This window comes from Schistocerca nitens, chromosome 6 (genome assembly GCF_023898315.1).
Source record: "Schistocerca nitens isolate TAMUIC-IGC-003100 chromosome 6, iqSchNite1.1, whole genome shotgun sequence".
NCBI lineage: Eukaryota > Metazoa > Arthropoda > Insecta > Orthoptera > Acrididae > Schistocerca > Schistocerca nitens.
Genome location: NC_064619.1, coordinates 766,765,894 through 766,784,916, shown reverse-complemented (window position 1 = coordinate 766,784,916; position 19,023 = coordinate 766,765,894).

Sequence of the window (19,023 nt, the reverse complement as noted above, 5' to 3'; positions counted from 1 at the left end):
AAGGAAATCCTCAAAACATAGACAGTAGGAAGACTCAGCCTTCCTGTTCTTAAGTCGGAATTGTGTCTCTTATATTTAATTCCGATGCTATTTCTGTGTTTCATCGTCAATGGGAAGGTCCAATGGATACAGTAATACTGCAGAGGTGCATCGGAATGTAAAACTGGTGACACAGGAAACGATCAAAACATAGACAGTAGGAATACTCAGTCTTCCTGTACTTAAATCGGCATTGTGTCTCTTATATTTAATTCCGTTGCAATTTCTGTGTTTCGTCGTCAACGGGAAAGTCCAAGGGATACAGTAAACCTGCAAAATTGCTTTGGAATGTAAAACTGGTGACACAGGAAATGCTCAAAACATAGACAGTAGGAAGACTCAGTCTTCCTTTACTTAAGTCCGCATGGTGTCTCTTATATTTAATTCCGATGCAATTTCTGAGCTTCATCGTCAATGGGAAGGTCGAAGGGAAACAGTATACCTGCAGAGGTTGATCGGAATGTAAAACTGGTGACAAGGGAACGCTCAACACATAGACAGTAGGAAGAATCAGTCTTCCTGTACTTAAGTCGGCATTGTGTCTCTTATATTTATTTCCGATGCAATTTCTGAGCTTCATCGTCAATGGGAAGGTCCTAGGAACACAGTAAGCCTGCAGAAGTGCATCGGAATGTAAAACTGTTGACACGGGAAACGCTCAAATCGTAGACCTTAAGAAGACTCAGTTTTCTTGTACTTAAGTCGGCATTGTGTCTCTTGTATTTAATTCCGATGCAATATCTGTGTTTCATCGTCACTGTGAAAGTCCAAGGGATACAGTAAACCTGCAGTGGTTCATCGGAATGTGAAACTGGTGACACAGGAAACGCTCAAAACATAGACAGTAGGAAGACTCCATGTTTTTGTACTTAAGTCGGCACTGTGTCTCTTATATTTAGTTCCGATGCAATTTCTGTGTTTCATCGTCAAAGGGAAGATCCAAGGGATACAGTAAACCTGCAGAGGTGCATCGGAATGTAAAACTGGCGACACAGGAAACCCTCAAAACATAGACAGTAGGAAGACTGAGCCTTCCTGTTCTTATGTCGGAATTGAGTCTCTTATATTTAATTCCGATGCTATTTCTGTGTTTCATCGTCAATGGGAAGGTCCAATGGATACAGTAAACCTGCAGAGGGGCATCGGAATGTAAAATTGGTGACTCAGGAAATGCTCAAAACATAGGCAGTAGGAAGACTCAATCTTCCAGTACTTAAGTCGGCATTGTGTCTCCTCTATTTAATTCCGATGCAATTTCTGTGTTTCATCGTCAAAGGGAAGATCCAAGGGATACAGTAAACCTGCAGAGGTGCATCGGAATGTAAAACTGGTGATACAGGACACGCTCAAATCATAGACAGTACGAAGACTCAGTCTTCCTTTACTTAAGTCGGCATGGTGTCTCTTATTTTTAATTCCGATGCAATTTCTGTGTTTCATCGTCACTGTGAAGGTCCAAGGGATACAGTAAACCTGCAGAGGTGCATCGGAATGTAAAACTGATGACACAGGAAACGCTCAAATCATAGACAGTAGGAAGACTCAGTCTTCCTGTACTTAAGTCACCATTGTGTCTCTTATATTTAATTCCGATGTAATTTCTGTGTTTCATCGTCACTGTGAAGGTCCAAGGGATACAGTAAACCTTCAGAGGTGCATCGGAATGTAAAACTGGTGACACAGGAAACGCTCAAAACATAGACAGTAGGAAGACTCAGTCTTCCTGTACTTCAGTCGGCATTGTGTTTCTTATATTTAATTCCGATGCCATTTCTGTGTTTCATCGCCAATGGGAAGGTCCAAGGGATACAGTAAACCTGCAGAGGTGCATCGGAATGTAAATCTGATGACACAGGAAACGCTCAAAACATAGACAGTAGGAAGACTCAGTCTTCCTGTAATATGTCGGAAGCATTGTGTCTCTTATATTTAATTCCGATGCAATTTCTGTGTTTCATCGTCAATGGGATGGTCGAAGGGAAACAGTATACCTGCAGAGGTACAATGGAATGTAAAACTGGTGACAACGGAAATCCTCAAAACATAGACAGTAGGAAGACTCAGTCTTTCTGTACTTAAGTCGGCATTGTGTCTCTTATATTTATTTCCGATGCAATTTCTGAGCTTCATCGTCAATGGGAAGGTCCTAGGAACACAGTAAACCTGCAGAGGTGCATCGGATGTAAAACTGGTGATACAGGAAACGCTCAAAACATAGACAGTAGGAAGACTCAGCCTTCGTGTTCTTAAGTCGGCATTGTGTCTCTTATATTTCATTCCGATGCTATTTCTGTGTTTCATCGTTAATGGGAAGGTCCAAGGGATACAGTAAACCTGCAAAGGTGCATCGAAATGGAAAATTGGTGACGCAGGAAACGCTCAAAACATAGGCAGTAGGAAGACTCAATCTTCCAGTACTTAAGTCGGCAATGTGTCTCTTATATTTAAATCCGATGCAATTTCTGAGCTTCGTCGTCAATGGGAAGGTCCAAGGGATACAGTAAACCTGCAGAGGTGCATCGGAATGTAAAACAGGTGACACATTAAGCGGTCAAAACATAGGCCCTAAAAAGACTCAGTTTTCTTGTACTGAAGTCGGCATTGTGTCTCTTATATTTAATTTGATGCAATTTCTGTGTTTCATCGTCACTGTGAAGGTCCAAGGGATACAGTAAACCTGCAGAGGTGCATCAAAATGTAAAACTGATGACACAGGGAACGCTCAAAACATAGACAGTAGGAAGACTCAGTCTTCCTGTACCTAAGTCGGCATTGTATCTCTTATATTTAATTCCGATGCAATTTCTGTGTTTCATCGTCACTGTGAAGGTCCAAGGGATACAGTAAACCTTCAGAGGTGCATCGCAATGTTAAACTGGTGATACAGGACACGCTCAAATCATAGACAGTAGGAAGACTCAGTCTTCCTTTACTTAAGTCGGCATGGTGTCTCTTATATTTAATTCCGATGCAATTTCTGAGCTTCATCGTCAATGGGAATGTCGAAGGGAAACAGTATACCTGCAGAGGTGCATCGGAATGTAAAACTGGTGACACGGGAAACGCTCAAAGCATAGACCTTAAGAAGACTCAGTTTTCTTGTACTTAAGTCGGCATTGTGTCTCTTATATTTAATTCCGATGCAATATCTGTGTTTCATCTTCACTGTGAAAGTCCAAGGGATACAGTAAACCTGCAGAGGTTCATCGGAATGTGAAACTGGTGACCCAGGAAACGCTCAAAACATAGACAGTTGGAAGGCTCAATGTTTCTGTACTTAAGTCGGCATTGTGTCCCTTATATTTAGTTCCGATGCAGTTTCTGTGTTTCATCATCAATGGGAAGATCCAAGGGATAGAGTAAACCTGCAGAGCTGCATCGGAATGTAAAACTGGTGACACAGGAAACGCTCAAAACATAGACAGTAGGAAGACTCAGCCTTCCTGTACTGAAGTCGTTATTGTGTCTCCTATATTTAATTCCGATGCTATTTCTGTGTTTCATCGTCAATGGGAAGGTCCAATGGATACAGTAAACCTGCAGAGGTGCATCGGAATGTAAAATTGGTGACGCAGGAAACGCTCAAAACATAGGCAGTAGGAAGACTCAATCTTCCAGTACTTAAGTCGGCATTGTGTCCCTTCTATTTAATTCCGATGGAATTTCTGTGTTTCATCGTCAATGGGAAGATCCAAGGGATACAGTAAACCTGCAGAGGTACATCGAAATGTAAAACTGGTGACACAGGAAATGCTCAAAACATAGACAGTAGGAAGACTCAGCCTTCCTGTTCTTAAGTCGGCATTGTGTCTCTTATATTTAATTCCGATCCTATTTCTGAGTTTCATCGTCAATGGGAAGGTCCAAGGGATACAGTAAACCTGCAGAGGTGCATCGGAATATAAAACTGGTGACACAGGAAGCGGTCAAATCATAGGCAATAAGAAGACTCAGTTTTCTTGTACTGAAGTCGGCATTGTGTCTCTTATTTTTAATTTGATGCAATTTCTGTGTTTCATCGTCACTGTGAAGGTCCAAGGGATACAGTAAACCTGCAGTGGTTCATCGGAATGTGAAACTGGTGACACAGGAAACGCTCAAAGATAGACAGTAGGAAGACTCCATGTTTTTGTACTTGAGTCGGCATTGTGTCTCTTATATTTAGTTCCGATGCAATTTCTGTGTTTCATCGTCAATGGGAAGATCCAAGGGATACAGTAAACCTGCAGAGGTGCATCGGAATGTAAAACTGGCGACACAGGAAACCCTCATACCATAGACAGTAGGAAGACTGAGCCTTCCTGTTCTTATGTCGGAATTGTGTCTCTTATATTTAATTCCGATGCTATTTCTGTGTTTCATCGTCAATGGGAAGGTCCAATGGATACAGTAAACCTGCAGGGGTGCATCGGAATGTAAAACTGGTGACACAGGAAACGATCAAAAGATAGACAGTAGGAATACTCAGTCTTCCTGTACTTAAGTCGGCATTGTGTCTCTTATATTTAATTCCGATGCTATTTCTGTGTTTCATCGTCAATGGGAAGGTCCAATGTATACAGTAAACCTGCAGAGGTGCATCGGAATGTAAAACTGGTGATACAGGACACGCTCAAATCATAGACAGTACGAAGACTCAGTCTTCCTTTACTTAAGTCGGCATGGTGTCTCTTATTTTTAATTCCGATGCAATTTCTGTGTTTCATCGTCACTCTGAAGGTCCAAGGGATACAGTATGCCTGCAGAGAGGCATCGGAATGTAAAACTGATGACACAGGAAACGCTCAAACCATAGACAGTAGGAAGACTCAGTCTTCCTGTACTTAAGTCACCATTGTGTCTCTTATATTTAATTCCGATGCAATTTCTGTGTTTCATCGTCACTGTGAAGGTCCAAGGGATACAGTAAACCTTCAGAGGTGCATCGGAATGTAAAACTGGTGACACAGGAAACGCTCAAAACATAGACAGTAGGAAGACTCAGTCTTCCTGTACTTCAGTCGGCATTGTGTTTCTTATATTTAATTCCGATGCCATTTCTGTGTTTCATCGCCAATGGGAAGGTCCAAGGGATACAGTAAACCTGCAGAGGTGCATCGGAATGTAAATCTGATGATACAGGAAACGCTCAAAACATAGACAGTAGGAAGACTCAGTCTTCCTGTAATATGTCGGCCGCATTGTGTCTCTTATATTTAATTCCGATGCAATTTCTGTGTTTCATCGTCAATGGGAAGGTCGAAGGGAAACAGTATACCTGCAGAGGTACATTGGAATGTAAAACTGGTGACAAAGGAAATAGTAAAAACATAGACAGTAGGAAAACTCAGTCTTCCTGTACTTAAGTCGGCATTGTGTCTCTTATATTTATTTCCGATGCAATTTCTGAGCTTCATCGTCAATGGGAAGGTCCTAGGAACACAGTAAACCTGCAGAGGTGCATCGGATGTAAAACTGGTGACACAGGAAACGCTCAAAACATAGACAGTAGGAAGACTCAGCCTCCCTGTTCTTAAGTCGGCATTGTGTCTCTTATATTTCATTCCGATGCTATTTCTGTGTTTCATCGTTAATGGGAAGGTCCAAGGGATACAGTAAACCTGCAAAGGTGCATCGAAATGGAAAATTGGTGACGCAGGAAACGCTCAAAACATAGGCAGTAGGAAGACTCAATCTTCCAGTACTTAAGTCGGCATTGTGTCCCTTCTATTTAATTCCGATGGAATTTCTGTGTTTCATCGTCAATGGGAAGATCCAAGGGATACAGTAAACTTGCAGAGGTACATCGAAATGTAAAACTGGTGACACAGGAAATGCTCAAAACATAGACAGTAGGTAGACTCAGCCTTCCTGTTCTTAAGTCGGCATTGTGTCTCTTATATTTAATTCCGATGCTATTTCTGTGTTTCATCGTCAATGGGAAGGTCAAATGGATACAGTAATACTGCAGAGGTGCATCGGAATGTAAAACTGGTGACACAGGAAACGATCAAAACATAGACAGTAGGAATACTCAGTCTTCCTGTACTTAAATCGGCATTGTGTCTCTTATATTTAAATCCGATGCAATTTCTGTGTTTCGTCGTTAATGGGAAGGTCCACGGGATACAGTAAACCTGCAGAGGTGCATCGTAATATAAAACTGGTGACACAGGAAGCGGTCAAATCATAGGCAATAAGAAGACTCAGTTTTCTTGTACTGAAGTCGGCATTGTGTCTCTTATATTTAATTTGATGCAATTTCTGTGTTTCATCGTCACTGTGAAGGTCCAAGGGATACAGTAAACCTGCAGAGGTGCATCGGAATGTAAAACTGGTGACACAGGAAACGCTCAAAGCATAGACAGTAGGAAGACTCAGTTTTCCTGTACTTCAGCCATCTTTGTGTCTCCTATATTTAATTCCGATGCAATTTCTGTGTTTAATCGTCACTGTGAAAGTTCAAGGGATACAGTAAACGTGCAGAGGTGCATCGGAATGTAAAACTGGTGACACAGGAAACGCTCAAAACATAGACAGTAGGAAGACTCAGTCTTCCTGTACTTCAGTCGGCATTGTGTCTCTTATATTTAATTCCGATGCCATTTCTGTGTTTCATCGCCAATGGGAAGGTCCAAAGGATACAGTAAACCTGCAGAGGTTCATCGGAATGTGACACTGGTGACACAGTAAACGCTCAAAACATAGACAGTAGGAAGACTCAATGTTTCTGTACTTATGTCGGCATTGTGTCTCTTATATTTAGTTCCGATGCAATTTCTGTGTTTCATCGTCAATGGAAAGATCCAAGGAGTACAGTAAACCTGCAGAGGTACATCGGAATGTAAAACTGGTGACACAGGAAACGCTCAAAGCATAGACAGTAGGAAGACTCAGCCTTCCTGTTCTTAAGTCGGCATTGTCTCTCTTATACTTAATTCCGATGCTATTTCTGAGTTTCATCGTCAATGGGAAGGTCCAATGGATACAGTTAACCTGCAGAGGTGCATCAAAATGTAAAATTGGTGACGCAGGAAACGCTCAAAACATAGACAGTAGGAAGACTCAATCTTCCAGTACTTAAGTCGGCATTGTGTCTCTTCTATTTAATTCCGATGGAATTTCTGTGTTTCATCGTCAATGGGAAGATCCAAGGGATACAGTAAACCTGCAGAGGTGCATCGGAATGTAAAACTGGTGACACAGGAAATGCTCAAATCATAGACAGTAGGAAGCCTCAGCCTTTCTGTTCTTAAGTCGGCATTGTGTCTCTTATATTTAATTCCGATGCTATTTCAGTGTTTCATCGTCAATGGGAAGATCCAATGGATACAGTAAAATTCCAGAGGTGCATCGGAATGTAAAACTGGTGACACAGGAAACGATCGAAACGTATCCAGTAGGAATACTCAGTCTTCCTGTACTTAAGTCGGCATTGTGTCTCTTATATTTAAATCTGATGTCGTTTCTGTGTTTCGTCGTCAATGTGAAGGTCCAAGGGATACAGTAAACCTGCAGAGGTGCATCGGAATATAAAACTGGTGACACAGGAAGCGGTCAAATCATAGGCCCTAAGAAGACTCACTTTTCTTGTACTGAAGTCGGCATTGTGTCTCTTATATTTAATTTGATGCTATTTCTGTGTTTCATCGTCACTGTGAAGGTCCAAGGGATACAGTAAACCTGCAGAGGTGCATAAAAATGTAAAACTGATGACACAGGGAACGCTCATAACACAGACAGTAGGAAAACTCAGTCTTCCTGTACCTAAGTCGGCATTGTGTCTCTTATATTTAATTCCGATGCAATTTCTGTGTTTCGTCGTCAACGGGAAAGTCCACGGGATACAATAAACCTGCAAAGGTGCATTGGAATGTAAAACTGGTGACACAGGAAACGCTCAAAGCATAGACAGTAGGAAGACTCTGTCTTTCTGTACTTAAGTCGGCGTTGTGTCTCTTATATTTAATTCCGATGCAATTTCTGTGTTTCATCGTCAATGGGAAGGTCCAAGGGATACAGTATGCCTGCAGAGGTGCATCGGAATGTAAAACTGGTGACACAGGAAGCGCTCATAACATAGACCCTAAGAAGACTCAGTTTTCTTGTACTTAAGTCGGCATTGTGTCTTTTATATTTAATTCCGATGCAATTTCTGTGTTTCATCGTCACTGTGAAGGTCCAAGGTATACAGTAAACCTGCAGAGGTGCATCGGAATGTAAAACTGGTGATACAGGACTCGCTCAAATCATAGACAGTAGGAAGAGTCAGTCTTCCTTTACTTAAGTCGGCATGGTGTCTCTTATATTTAATTCCGATGCAATTATAGAGCTTCATCGTCAATGGGAAAGTCGAAGGGAAACAGTATACCTGCAGAGGTGCATCGGAATGTAAAACTGGTGACAAGGGAAACGCTCAAAACATAGACAGTAGGAAGACTCAGTCTTCCTGTACTTATGTCGGCATTGTGGCTCTTATATTTATTTCCGATGCAATTTCTGAGCTTCATCGACAATGGGAAGGTCTTAGGAACACAGTAAACCTGCAGAGTTGCATCGGAATGTAAATCTGGTGGCACGGGAAACGCTCAAAACATAGACCTAAAGAAGACTCAGTTTTCTTGTACTTAAGTCGGCATTGTGTCTCTTCTATTTAATTCCGATGGAATTTCTGTGTTTCATCGTCAATGGGAAGATCCAAGGGATACAGTAAACCTTCAGAGGTGCATCGGAATGTAAAACTGGTGACACAGGAAATGCTCAAAACATAGACAGTAGGAAGACTCAGCCTTCCTGTTCTTATGTCGGCATTGTGTCTCTTATATTTAATTCCGATGCTATTTCTGTGTTTCATCGTCAATGGGAATGTCCAATGGATACAGTAAAACTGCAGAGGTGCATCGGAATGTAAAACTGGTGACACGGGAAACGATCAAAACATAGACAGTAGGAATACTCAGTCTTCCTGTACTTAAGTCGGCATTGTGTCTCTTATATTTAAATCCGATGCAATTTCTGTGTTTCGTCGTCAATGGGAAGGTCCAAGGGATACAGTAAACCTGCAGAGGTGCATCGGAATATAAAACTGTTGACACAGGAAGCGGTCACATCATAGGCTCTAAGAAGACTCAGTTTTCTTGTACTGAAGTCGGCATTGTGTCTCTTATATTTAATTTGATGCAATTTCTGTGTTTCATCGTCACTGTGAAGGTCCAAGGGATACAGTAAACCTGCAGAGGTGCAACAAAATGTAAAACTGATGACACAGGGAACGCTCATAACATAGACAGTAGGAAGACTCAGTCTTCCTGTACCTAAGTCGGCATGGTGTCTCTTATATTTAATTCCGATGCAATTTTTGTGTTTCATCGTCAATGGGAAGGTCCAAGGGATACAGTATGCCTGCAGAGGTGCATCGGAATGTAAAACTGGTGACACAGGAAGCGCTCATAACATAGACCCTAAGAAGACTCAGTTTTCTTGTACTTAAGTCGGCATTGTGTCTTTTATATTTAATTCCGATGCAATTTCTGTGTTTCATCGTCACTGTGAAGGTCCAAGGGATACAGTAAACCTGCAGAGGTGGATCGGAATGTAAAACTGGTGACACAGGAAACGCTCAAAACATAGACAGTAGGAAGACTCAGTCTTCCTGTACTTAAGTCATCACTGTGTCTCTTACATTTCATTCCGATGCAATTTCTGTGTTTCATCGTCACTGAGAAGGTTTAAGGGATACAGTAAACGTGCAGAAGTGCATCGGAATGTAAAACTGGTGACACAGGAAACGCTCAAAACATAGACAGTAGGAAGACTCAGTCTTCCAGTACGTCAGTCGGCATTGTGTCTCTTATATTTAATTCCGATGCCATTTCTGTGTTTCATCGCCAATGGGAAGGTCCAAGGGATACAGTAAACCTGCAGAGGCGCATCGGAATGTAAAACTGGTGATACAGGACACGTTCAAATCATAGACAGTAGGAAGACTGTCTTCCTTTACTTAAGTCGGCATGATGTCTCTTATATTTAATTCCGATGCAATTTCTGAGCTTCATCGTCAATGGGAAGGTCGAAGGGAAACAGTATACCTGCAGAGGTGGATCGGAATGTAAAACTGGTGACAAGGGAACGCTTAACACATAGACAGTAGGAAGAGTCAGTCTTCCTGTACTTAAGTCGGCATTGTGTCTCTTATATTTATTTCCGATGCAATTTCTGAGCTTCATCGTCAATGGGAATGTCCTAGGAACACAGTAAACCTGCAGAAGTGCATCGGAATGTAACACTGGTCACACGGGAAACGCTCAAAACGTAGACCTTAAGAAGGCTCAGTTTTCTTGTACGTAAGTCGGCATTGTGTCTTATATATCTAATTCCGATGCAATATCTGTGTTTCATCGTCACTGTGAAAGTCCAAGGGATACAGTAAACCTGCAGTGGTTCATCGGAATGTGAAACTGGTGACACAGGAAACGCTCAAAACATAGACAGTAGGAAGACTCAGCCTTCCTGTTCTTAAGTCGACATTGTGTCTCTTATATTTAATTCCGATCCTATTTCTGAGTTTCATCGTCAATGGGAAGGTCCAATGGATACAGTAAAACTGCAGAGGGTGCATCGGAATGTAAAACTGGTGACACAGGAAACGATCAAACGATAGACAGTAGGAATACTCAATCTTCCAGTACTTAAGTCGGCATTGTGTCTCTTCTATTTAATTCCGATGGAATTTCTGTGTTTCATCGTCAATGGGAAGATCCAAGGGATACAGTAAACCTGCAGAGGTGCATCGGAATGTAAAACTGGTGACACAGGAAATGCTCAAAACATAGACAGTAGGAAGACTCAGCCTTCCTGTTCTTAAGTCGGCATTGTGTCTCTTATATTAAATTCCGATCCTATTTCTGAGTTTCATCGTCAATGGGAAGGTCCAATGGATACAGTAAAACTGCAGAGGGTGCATCGGAATGTAAAACTGGTGACACAGGAAACGATCAAACGATAGACAGTAGGAATACTCAATCTTCCAGTACTTAAGTCGGCATTGTGTCTCTTCTATTTAATTCCGATGGAATTTCTGTGTTTCATCGTCATGGGAAGATCCAAGGGATACAGTAAACCTGCAGAGGTGCATCGGAATGTAAAACTGGTGACACAGGAAACGCACAAAACATAGACAGTAGGAAGACTCAGCCTTCCTGTTCTTAAGTCGGCATTGTGTCTCTTATATTTAATTTGATGCAATTTCTGTGTTTCATCGTCACTGTGAAGGTCCAAGGGATACAGTAAACCTGCAGAGGTTCATCAAAATGTAAAACTGATGCCACAGGGAACGCTTAAAACATAGACAGTAGGAAGACTAAGTCTTCCTGTACCTAAGACGACATTGTATCTCTTATATTTAATTCTGATGCAATTTCTGTGTTTCATCGTCACTGTGAAGGTCCAAGGCATACAGTAAACCTGCAGAGGTGCATCGGAATGTTAAACTGGTGATACAGGACACGCTCAAATCATAGACAGTAGGAAGACTCAGTCTTCCTTTACTTAAGTCGGCATGGTGTCTCAAATATTTAATTCCGATGTAATTTCTGAGCTTCATCGTCAATGGGAAGGTCGAAGGGAAACAGTATACCTGCAGAGGTGCATCGGAATGTAAAACTGGTGACAGGGGAAACGCTCAAAACATAGACAGTAGGAAGACTCACTGTTTCTGTTCTTAAGTCGGCATTGTGTCTCTTATATTTAGTTCCGATGCAATTTCTGTGTTTCATCGTCAATGGGAAGATCCAAGGGATACAGTAAACCTGCAGAGGTGCATCGGAATGTAAAACTGGTGACACAGGAAACGCTCAAAACATAGACAGTAGGAAGACTCAGCCTTCCTGTCCTTAAGTCGTTATTGTGTCTCTTGTATTTAATTCCGATGCTATTTCTGTGTTTCATCGTCAATGGGAAGGTCCAATGGATACATTAAACCTGCAGAGGTGCATCGGAATGTAAAATTGGTGACGCAGGAAACGCTCAAAGCACAGGCAGTAGGAAGACTCAATCTTCCAGTACTTAAGTCGGCATTGTGTCTCTTCTATTTAATTCCGATGGAATTTCTGTGTTTGATGGTCAATGGGAAGATCCAAGGGATACAGTAAACCTGCAGAGGTGCATCGGAATGTAAAACTGGTGACACAGGAAATGCTCAAAACATAGACAGTAGGAAGACTCAGCCTTCCTGTCCTTAAGTCGCCATTGTGTCTCTTATATTTAATTACGATGCTATTTCAGTGTTTCATCGTCAATGGGAAGATCCAATGGATACAGTAAAACTCCAGAGGTGCATCGGAATGTAAAACTGGTGACACAGAAAACGATCAAAACGTAGACAGTAGGAATACTCAGTCTTCCTGTACTTAAGTCGGTATTGTGTCTCTTATATTTAAATCCGATGTCATTTCTGTGTTTCGTCGTCAATGGGAAGGTCCAAGGGATACAGTAAACCTGCAGAGGTGCATCGGAATATAAAACTGGTGACACAGGAAGCGGTCAAATCATAGGCCCTAAGAAGACTCAGTTTTCTTGTACTGAAGTCGGCATTGTGTCTCTTATATTTAATTTGATCCAATTTCTGTGTTTCATCGTCACTGTGAAGGTCCAAGGGATACAGTAAACCTGCAGAGGTGCATCAAAATGTAAAACTGATGACACAGGGAACGCTCATAACACAGACAGTAGGAAAACTCAGTCTTCCTGTACCTATGTCGGCATTGTGTCTCTTATATTTAATTCCGATGCAATTTCTGTGTTTCGTCGTCAATGGGAAGGTCGGAGGGAAACAGTATACCTGCAGAGGTGCATCGGAATGTAAAACTGGTGACAAGGGAAACGCTCAAAACATAGACAGTAGGAAGACTCAGTCTTCCTGTACTTAAGTCGGCATTGTGGCTCTTATATTTATTTCCGATGCAATTTCTGAGCTTCATCGTCAATGGGAAGGTCCTAGGAACACAGTAAACCTGCAGAGTTGCATCGGAATGTAAATCTGGTGACACGGGAAACGCTCACAACATAGACCTTAAGAAGACTCAGTTTTCTTGTACTTTAGTCGGCATTGTGTCCCTTATATTTAATTCCGATGCAATATCTGTGTTTCATCGTCACTGTGAAAGTCCAAGGGATACAGTAAACCTGCAGAGTTTCATCGGAATGTGAAACTGGTGACCCAGGAATCGCTCAAAACATAGACAGTAGGAAGACTCAATGTTTCTGTACTTAAGTCGGCATTGTGTCTCTTATATTTAATTCCGATGCAATTTCTGTGTTTCATCGTCAATGGGAAGATGCAAGGGATACAGTAAACCTGCAGAGGTGCATCGGAATATGAAACTGGTGACACAGGAAGCGGTCAAATCATAGGCTCTAAGAAGACTCAGTTTTCTTGTACTGAAGTCGGCATTGTGTCTCTTATATTTAATTTGATGCAATTTCTGTGTTTCATCGTCACTGTGAAGGTCCAAGGGATACAGTAAACCTGCAGAGGTGCAACAAAATGTAAAACTGATGACACAGGGAACGCTCATAACATAGACAGTAGGAAGACTCAGTCTTCCTGTACCTAAGTCGGCATTGTGTCTCTTATATTTAATTCCGATGAAATTTCTGTGTTTCATCGACAATGGGAAGATCCAAGGGATACAGTAAACCTGCAGAGGTGCATCGGAATGTAAAACTGGTGACACAGGAAGCGCTCATAACATAGACCCTAAGAAGACTCAGTTTTCTTGTACTTAAGTCGGCATTGTGTCTTTTATATTTAATTCCGATGCAATCTCTGTGTTTATCGTCACTGTGAAGGTCCAAGGGATACAGTAAACCTAGAGAGGTGGATCGGAATGTAAAACTGGTGACACAGGAAACGCTCAAAACATAGACAGTAGGAAGACTCAGTCTTCCTGTACTTAAGTCATCATTGTGTCTCTTATATTTAATTCCGATGCAATTTCTGCGTTTCATCGTCACTGAGAAGGCTCAAGGGATACAGTAATCGTGCAGAGGTGCATCGGAATGTAAAACTGGTGACACAGGAAACGCTCAAAACATAGACAGTAGGAAGACTCAGTCTTCCAGTACTTCAGTCGGCATTGTGTCTCTTATATTTAATTCCGATGCCATTTCTGTGTTTCATCGCCAATGGGAAGGTCCAAGGGATACAGTAAACCTGCAGAGGCGCATCGGAATGTAAAACTGGTGATACAGGACACGTTCAAATCATAGACAGTAGGAAGACTCAGTCTTCCTTTACTTAAGTCGGCATGATGTCTCTTATATTTAATTTCGATGCAATTTCTGAGCTTCATCGTCAATGGGAAGGTCGAAGGGAAACAGTATACCTGCAGAGGTGGATCGGGATGTAAAACTGGTGACAAGGGAACGCTTAACACATAGACAGTAGGAAGACTCAGTCCTCCTGTACTTAAGTCGGCATTGTGTTTCTTATATTTATTTCCGATGCAATTTCTGAGCTTCATCGTCAATGGGAAGGTCCTAGGAACACAGTAAACCTGCAGAAGTGCATCGGAATGTAACACTGGTGACGCGGGAAACGCTCAAAACGTAGACCTTAAGAAGACTCAGTTTTCTTGTACGTAAGTCGGCATTGTGTCTTATATATTTAATTCCGATGCAATATCTGTGTTTCATCGTCACTGTGGAAGTCCAAGGGATACAGTAAACCTGCAGTGGTTCATCGGAATGTGAAACTGGTGACACAGGAAACGCTCAAAACATAGACAGTAGGAAGACTCCATGTTTTTGTACTTAAGTCGGCATTGTGTCTCTTATATTTAGTTCCGATGCAATTTCTGTGTTTCATCGTCAATGGGAATATCCAAGGGATACAGTAAACCTACAGAGGTGCATCGGAATGTAAGACTGGTGACACAGGAAATGCTCAAAACATAGACAGTAGGAAGACTCAGCCTTTCTGTTCTTAAGTTGGCATTGTGTCTCTTATATTTAATTCCGCTCCAATTTCTGAGTTTCATCGTCAATGGGAAGGTCCAATGGATACAGTAAAACTGCAGGGGTGCATCGGAATGTAAAACTGGTGACACAGGAAACGATCAAACGATAGACAGTAGGAATACTCAATCTTCCAGTACTTAAGTCGGCATTGTGTCTCTTCTATTTAATTCCGATGGAATTTCTGTGTTTCATCGTCAATGGGAAGATCCAAGGGATACAGTAAACCTGCAGAGGTGCATCGGAATGTAAAACTGGTGACACAGGAAACGCACAAAACGTAGACAGTAGGAAGACTCAGCCTTCCAGTTCTTAAGTCGGCATTGTGTCTCTTATATTTAATTTGATGCAATTTCTGTGTTTCATCGTCACTGTGAAGGTCCAAGGGATACAGTAAACCTGCAGAGGTTCATCAAAATGTAAAACTGATGACACAGGGAACGCTCATAACATAGACAGTAGGAAGACTCAGTCTTCCTGTACCTAAGTCGGCATTGTGTCTCTTATATTTAATTCCGATGAAATTTCTGTGTTTCATCGACAATGGGAAGATCCAAGGGATACAGTAAACCTGCAGAGGTGCATCGGAATGTAAAACTGGTGACACAGGAAGCGCTCATATCATAGACCCTAAGAAGACTCAGTTTTCTTGTACTTAAGTCGGCATTGTGTCTTTTATATTTAATTCCGATGCAATCTCTGTGTTTATCGTCACTGTGAAGGTCCAAGGGATACAGTAAACCTAGAGAGGTGGATCGGAATGTAAAACTGGTGACACAGGAAACGCTCAAAACATAGACAGTAGGAAGACTCAGTCTTCCTGTACTTAAGTCATCATTGTGTCTCTTATATTTAATTCCGATGCAATTTCTGCGTTTCATCGTCACTGAGAAGGCTCAAGGGATACAGTAATCGTGCAGAGGTGCATCGGAATGTAAAACTGGTGACACAGGAAACGCTCAAAACATAGACAGTAGGAAGACTCAGTCTTCCAGTACTTCAGTCGGCATTGTGTCTCTTATATTTAATTCCGATGCCATTTCTGTGTTTCATCGCCAATGGGAAGGTCCAAGGGATACAGTAAACCTGCAGAGGCGCATCGGAATGTAAAACTGGTGATACAGGACACGTTCAAATCATAGACAGTAGGAAGACTCAGTCTTCCTTTACTTAAGTCGGCATGATGTCTCTTATATTTAATTTCGATGCAATTTCTGAGCTTCATCGTCAATGGGAAGGTCGAAGGGAATCAGTATACCTGCAGAGGTGGATCGGAATGTAAAACTGGTGACAAGGGAACGCTTAACACATAGACAGTAGGAAGACTCAGTCCTCCTGTACTTAAGTCGGCATTGTGTTTCTTATATTTATTTCCGATGCAATTTCTGAGCTTCATCGTCAATGGGAAGGTCCTAGGAACACAGTAAACCTGCAGAAGTGCATCGGAATGTAACACTGGTGACGCGGGAAACGCTCAAAACGTAGACCTTAAGAAGACTCAGTTTTCTTGTACGTAAGTCGGCATTGTGTCTTATATATTTAATTCCGATGCAATATCTGTGTTTCATCGTCACTGTGAAAGTCCAAGGGATACAGTAAACCTGCAGTGGTTCATCGGAATGTGAAACTGGTGACACAGGAAACGCTCAAAACATAGACAGTAGGAAGACTCCATGTTTTTGTACTTAAGTCGGCATTGTGTCTCTTATATTTAGTTCCGATGCAATTTCTGTGTTTCATCGTCAATGGGAATATCCAAGGGATACAGTAAACCTACAGAGGTGCATCGGAATGTAAGACTGGTGACACAGGAAATGCTCAAAACATAGACAGTAGGAAGACTCAGCCTTTCTGTTCTTAAGTTGGCATTGTGTCTCTTATATTTAATTCCGCTCCAATTTCTGAGTTTCATCGTCAATGGGAAGGTCCAATGGATACAGTAAAACTGCAGGGGTGCATCGGAATGTAAAACTGGTGACACAGGAAACGATCAAACGATAGACAGTAGGAATACTCAATCTTCCAGTACTTAAGTCGGCATTGTGTCTCTTCTATTTAATTCCGATGGAATTTCTGTGTTTCATCGTCAATGGGAAGATCCAAGGGATACAGTAAACCTGCAGAGGTGCATCGGAATGTAAAACTGGTGACACAGGAAACGCACAAAACGTAGACAGTAGGAAGACTCAGCCTTCCAGTTCTTAAGTCGGCATTGTGTCTCTTATATTTAATTTGATGCAATTTCTGTGTTTCATCGTCACTGTGAAGGTCCAAGGGATACAGTAAACCTGCAGAGGTTCATCAAAATGTAAAACTGATGACACAGGGAACGCTCAAAACAAAGACAGTAGGAAGACTCAGTTTTCCTGTACCTAAGTCGGCATTGTATCTCTTATATTTAATTCCGATGCAATTTCTGTGTTTCATCGTCACTGTGAAGGTCCAAGGGATACAGTAAACCTGCAGAGGTGCATCGGAATGTTAAACTGGTGATACAGGACACGCTCAAATCATGGACAGTAGGAAGACTCAGTCTTACTTTACTTAAGTCGGCATGGTGTCTCAAATATTTAATTCCGATGCAATTTCTGAGCTTCATCGTCAATGGGAAGGTCGAAGGGAAACAGTATACCTGCAGAGGTGCATCGGAATGTAAAACTGGTGACAGGGGAAACGCTCAAAACATAGACAACAGGAAGACTCAGTCTTCCTGCACTTAAGTCGGCATTGTGTCTCTTATATTTATTTCCGATGCAATTTCTGAGCTTCATCGTCAATAGGAAGGTCCTAGGAACACAGTAAACCTGCAGAGGTTCATCGGAATGTAAAACTGGTGACACAGGAAACGCTCAAAACATAGACAGTAGGAAGACTCACTGTTTCTGTACTTAAGTCGGCATTGTGTCTCTTATATTTAGTTCCGATGCAATTTCTGTGTTTCATCGTCAATGGGAAGATCCAAGGGATACAGTAAACCTGCAGAGGTGCATCGGAATGTAAAACTAGTGACACAGGAAACGCTCAAAACATAGACAGTAGGAAGACTCAGCCTTACTGTCCTTAAGTCGTTATTGTGTCTCTTGTATTTAATTCCGATGGTATTTCTGTGTTTCATCGTCAATGGGAAGGTCCAATGGATACAGTAAACCTGCAGAGGTGCATCGGAATGTAAAATTGGTGACGCAGGAAACGCTCAAAACGCAGGCAGTAGGAAGACTCAATCTTCCAGTACTTAAGTCGGCATTGTGTCTCTTCTATTTAATTCCGATGGAATTTCTGTGTTTGATGGTCAATGAGAAGATCCAAGGGATACAGTAAACCTGCAGAGGTGCATCGGAATGTAAAACTGGTGACACAGGAAGCGGTCAAATCATAGGCCCTAAGAAGACTCAGTTTTCTTGTACTGAAGTCGGCAATGTGTCTCTTATATTTAATTTGATGCAATTTCTGTGTTTCATCGTCACTGTGAAGGTCCAATGGATACAGTAAACCTGCAGAGGTGCATCAAAATGTAAAACTGATGACACAGGGAACGCTTATAACACAGACAGTAGGAAAACTCAGTCTTCCTGTACCTAAGTCGGCATTGTGTCTCTTATATTTAATTCCGATGCAATTTCTGTGTTTCGTCGTCAATGGGAAGGTCGAAGGGAAACAGTATACCTGCAGAGGTGCATCGGAATGTAAAACTGGTGATAAGGCAAACGCTCAAAACATAGACAGTAGGAAGACTCAGTCTTCCTGTACTTAAGTCGGCATTGTGGCTCTTATATTTATTTCCGATGCAATTTCTGAGCTTCATCGTCAATGGGAAGGTCCTAGGAACACAGTAAACCTGCAGCGTTGCATCGGAATGTAAATCTGGTGACACGGGAAACGCTCAAAACATAGACCTTAAGAAGACTCAGTTTTCTTGTACCTAAGTCGGCATTGTGTCCCTTATATTTAATTCCGATGCAATATCTGTGTTTCATCGTCACTGTGAAAGTC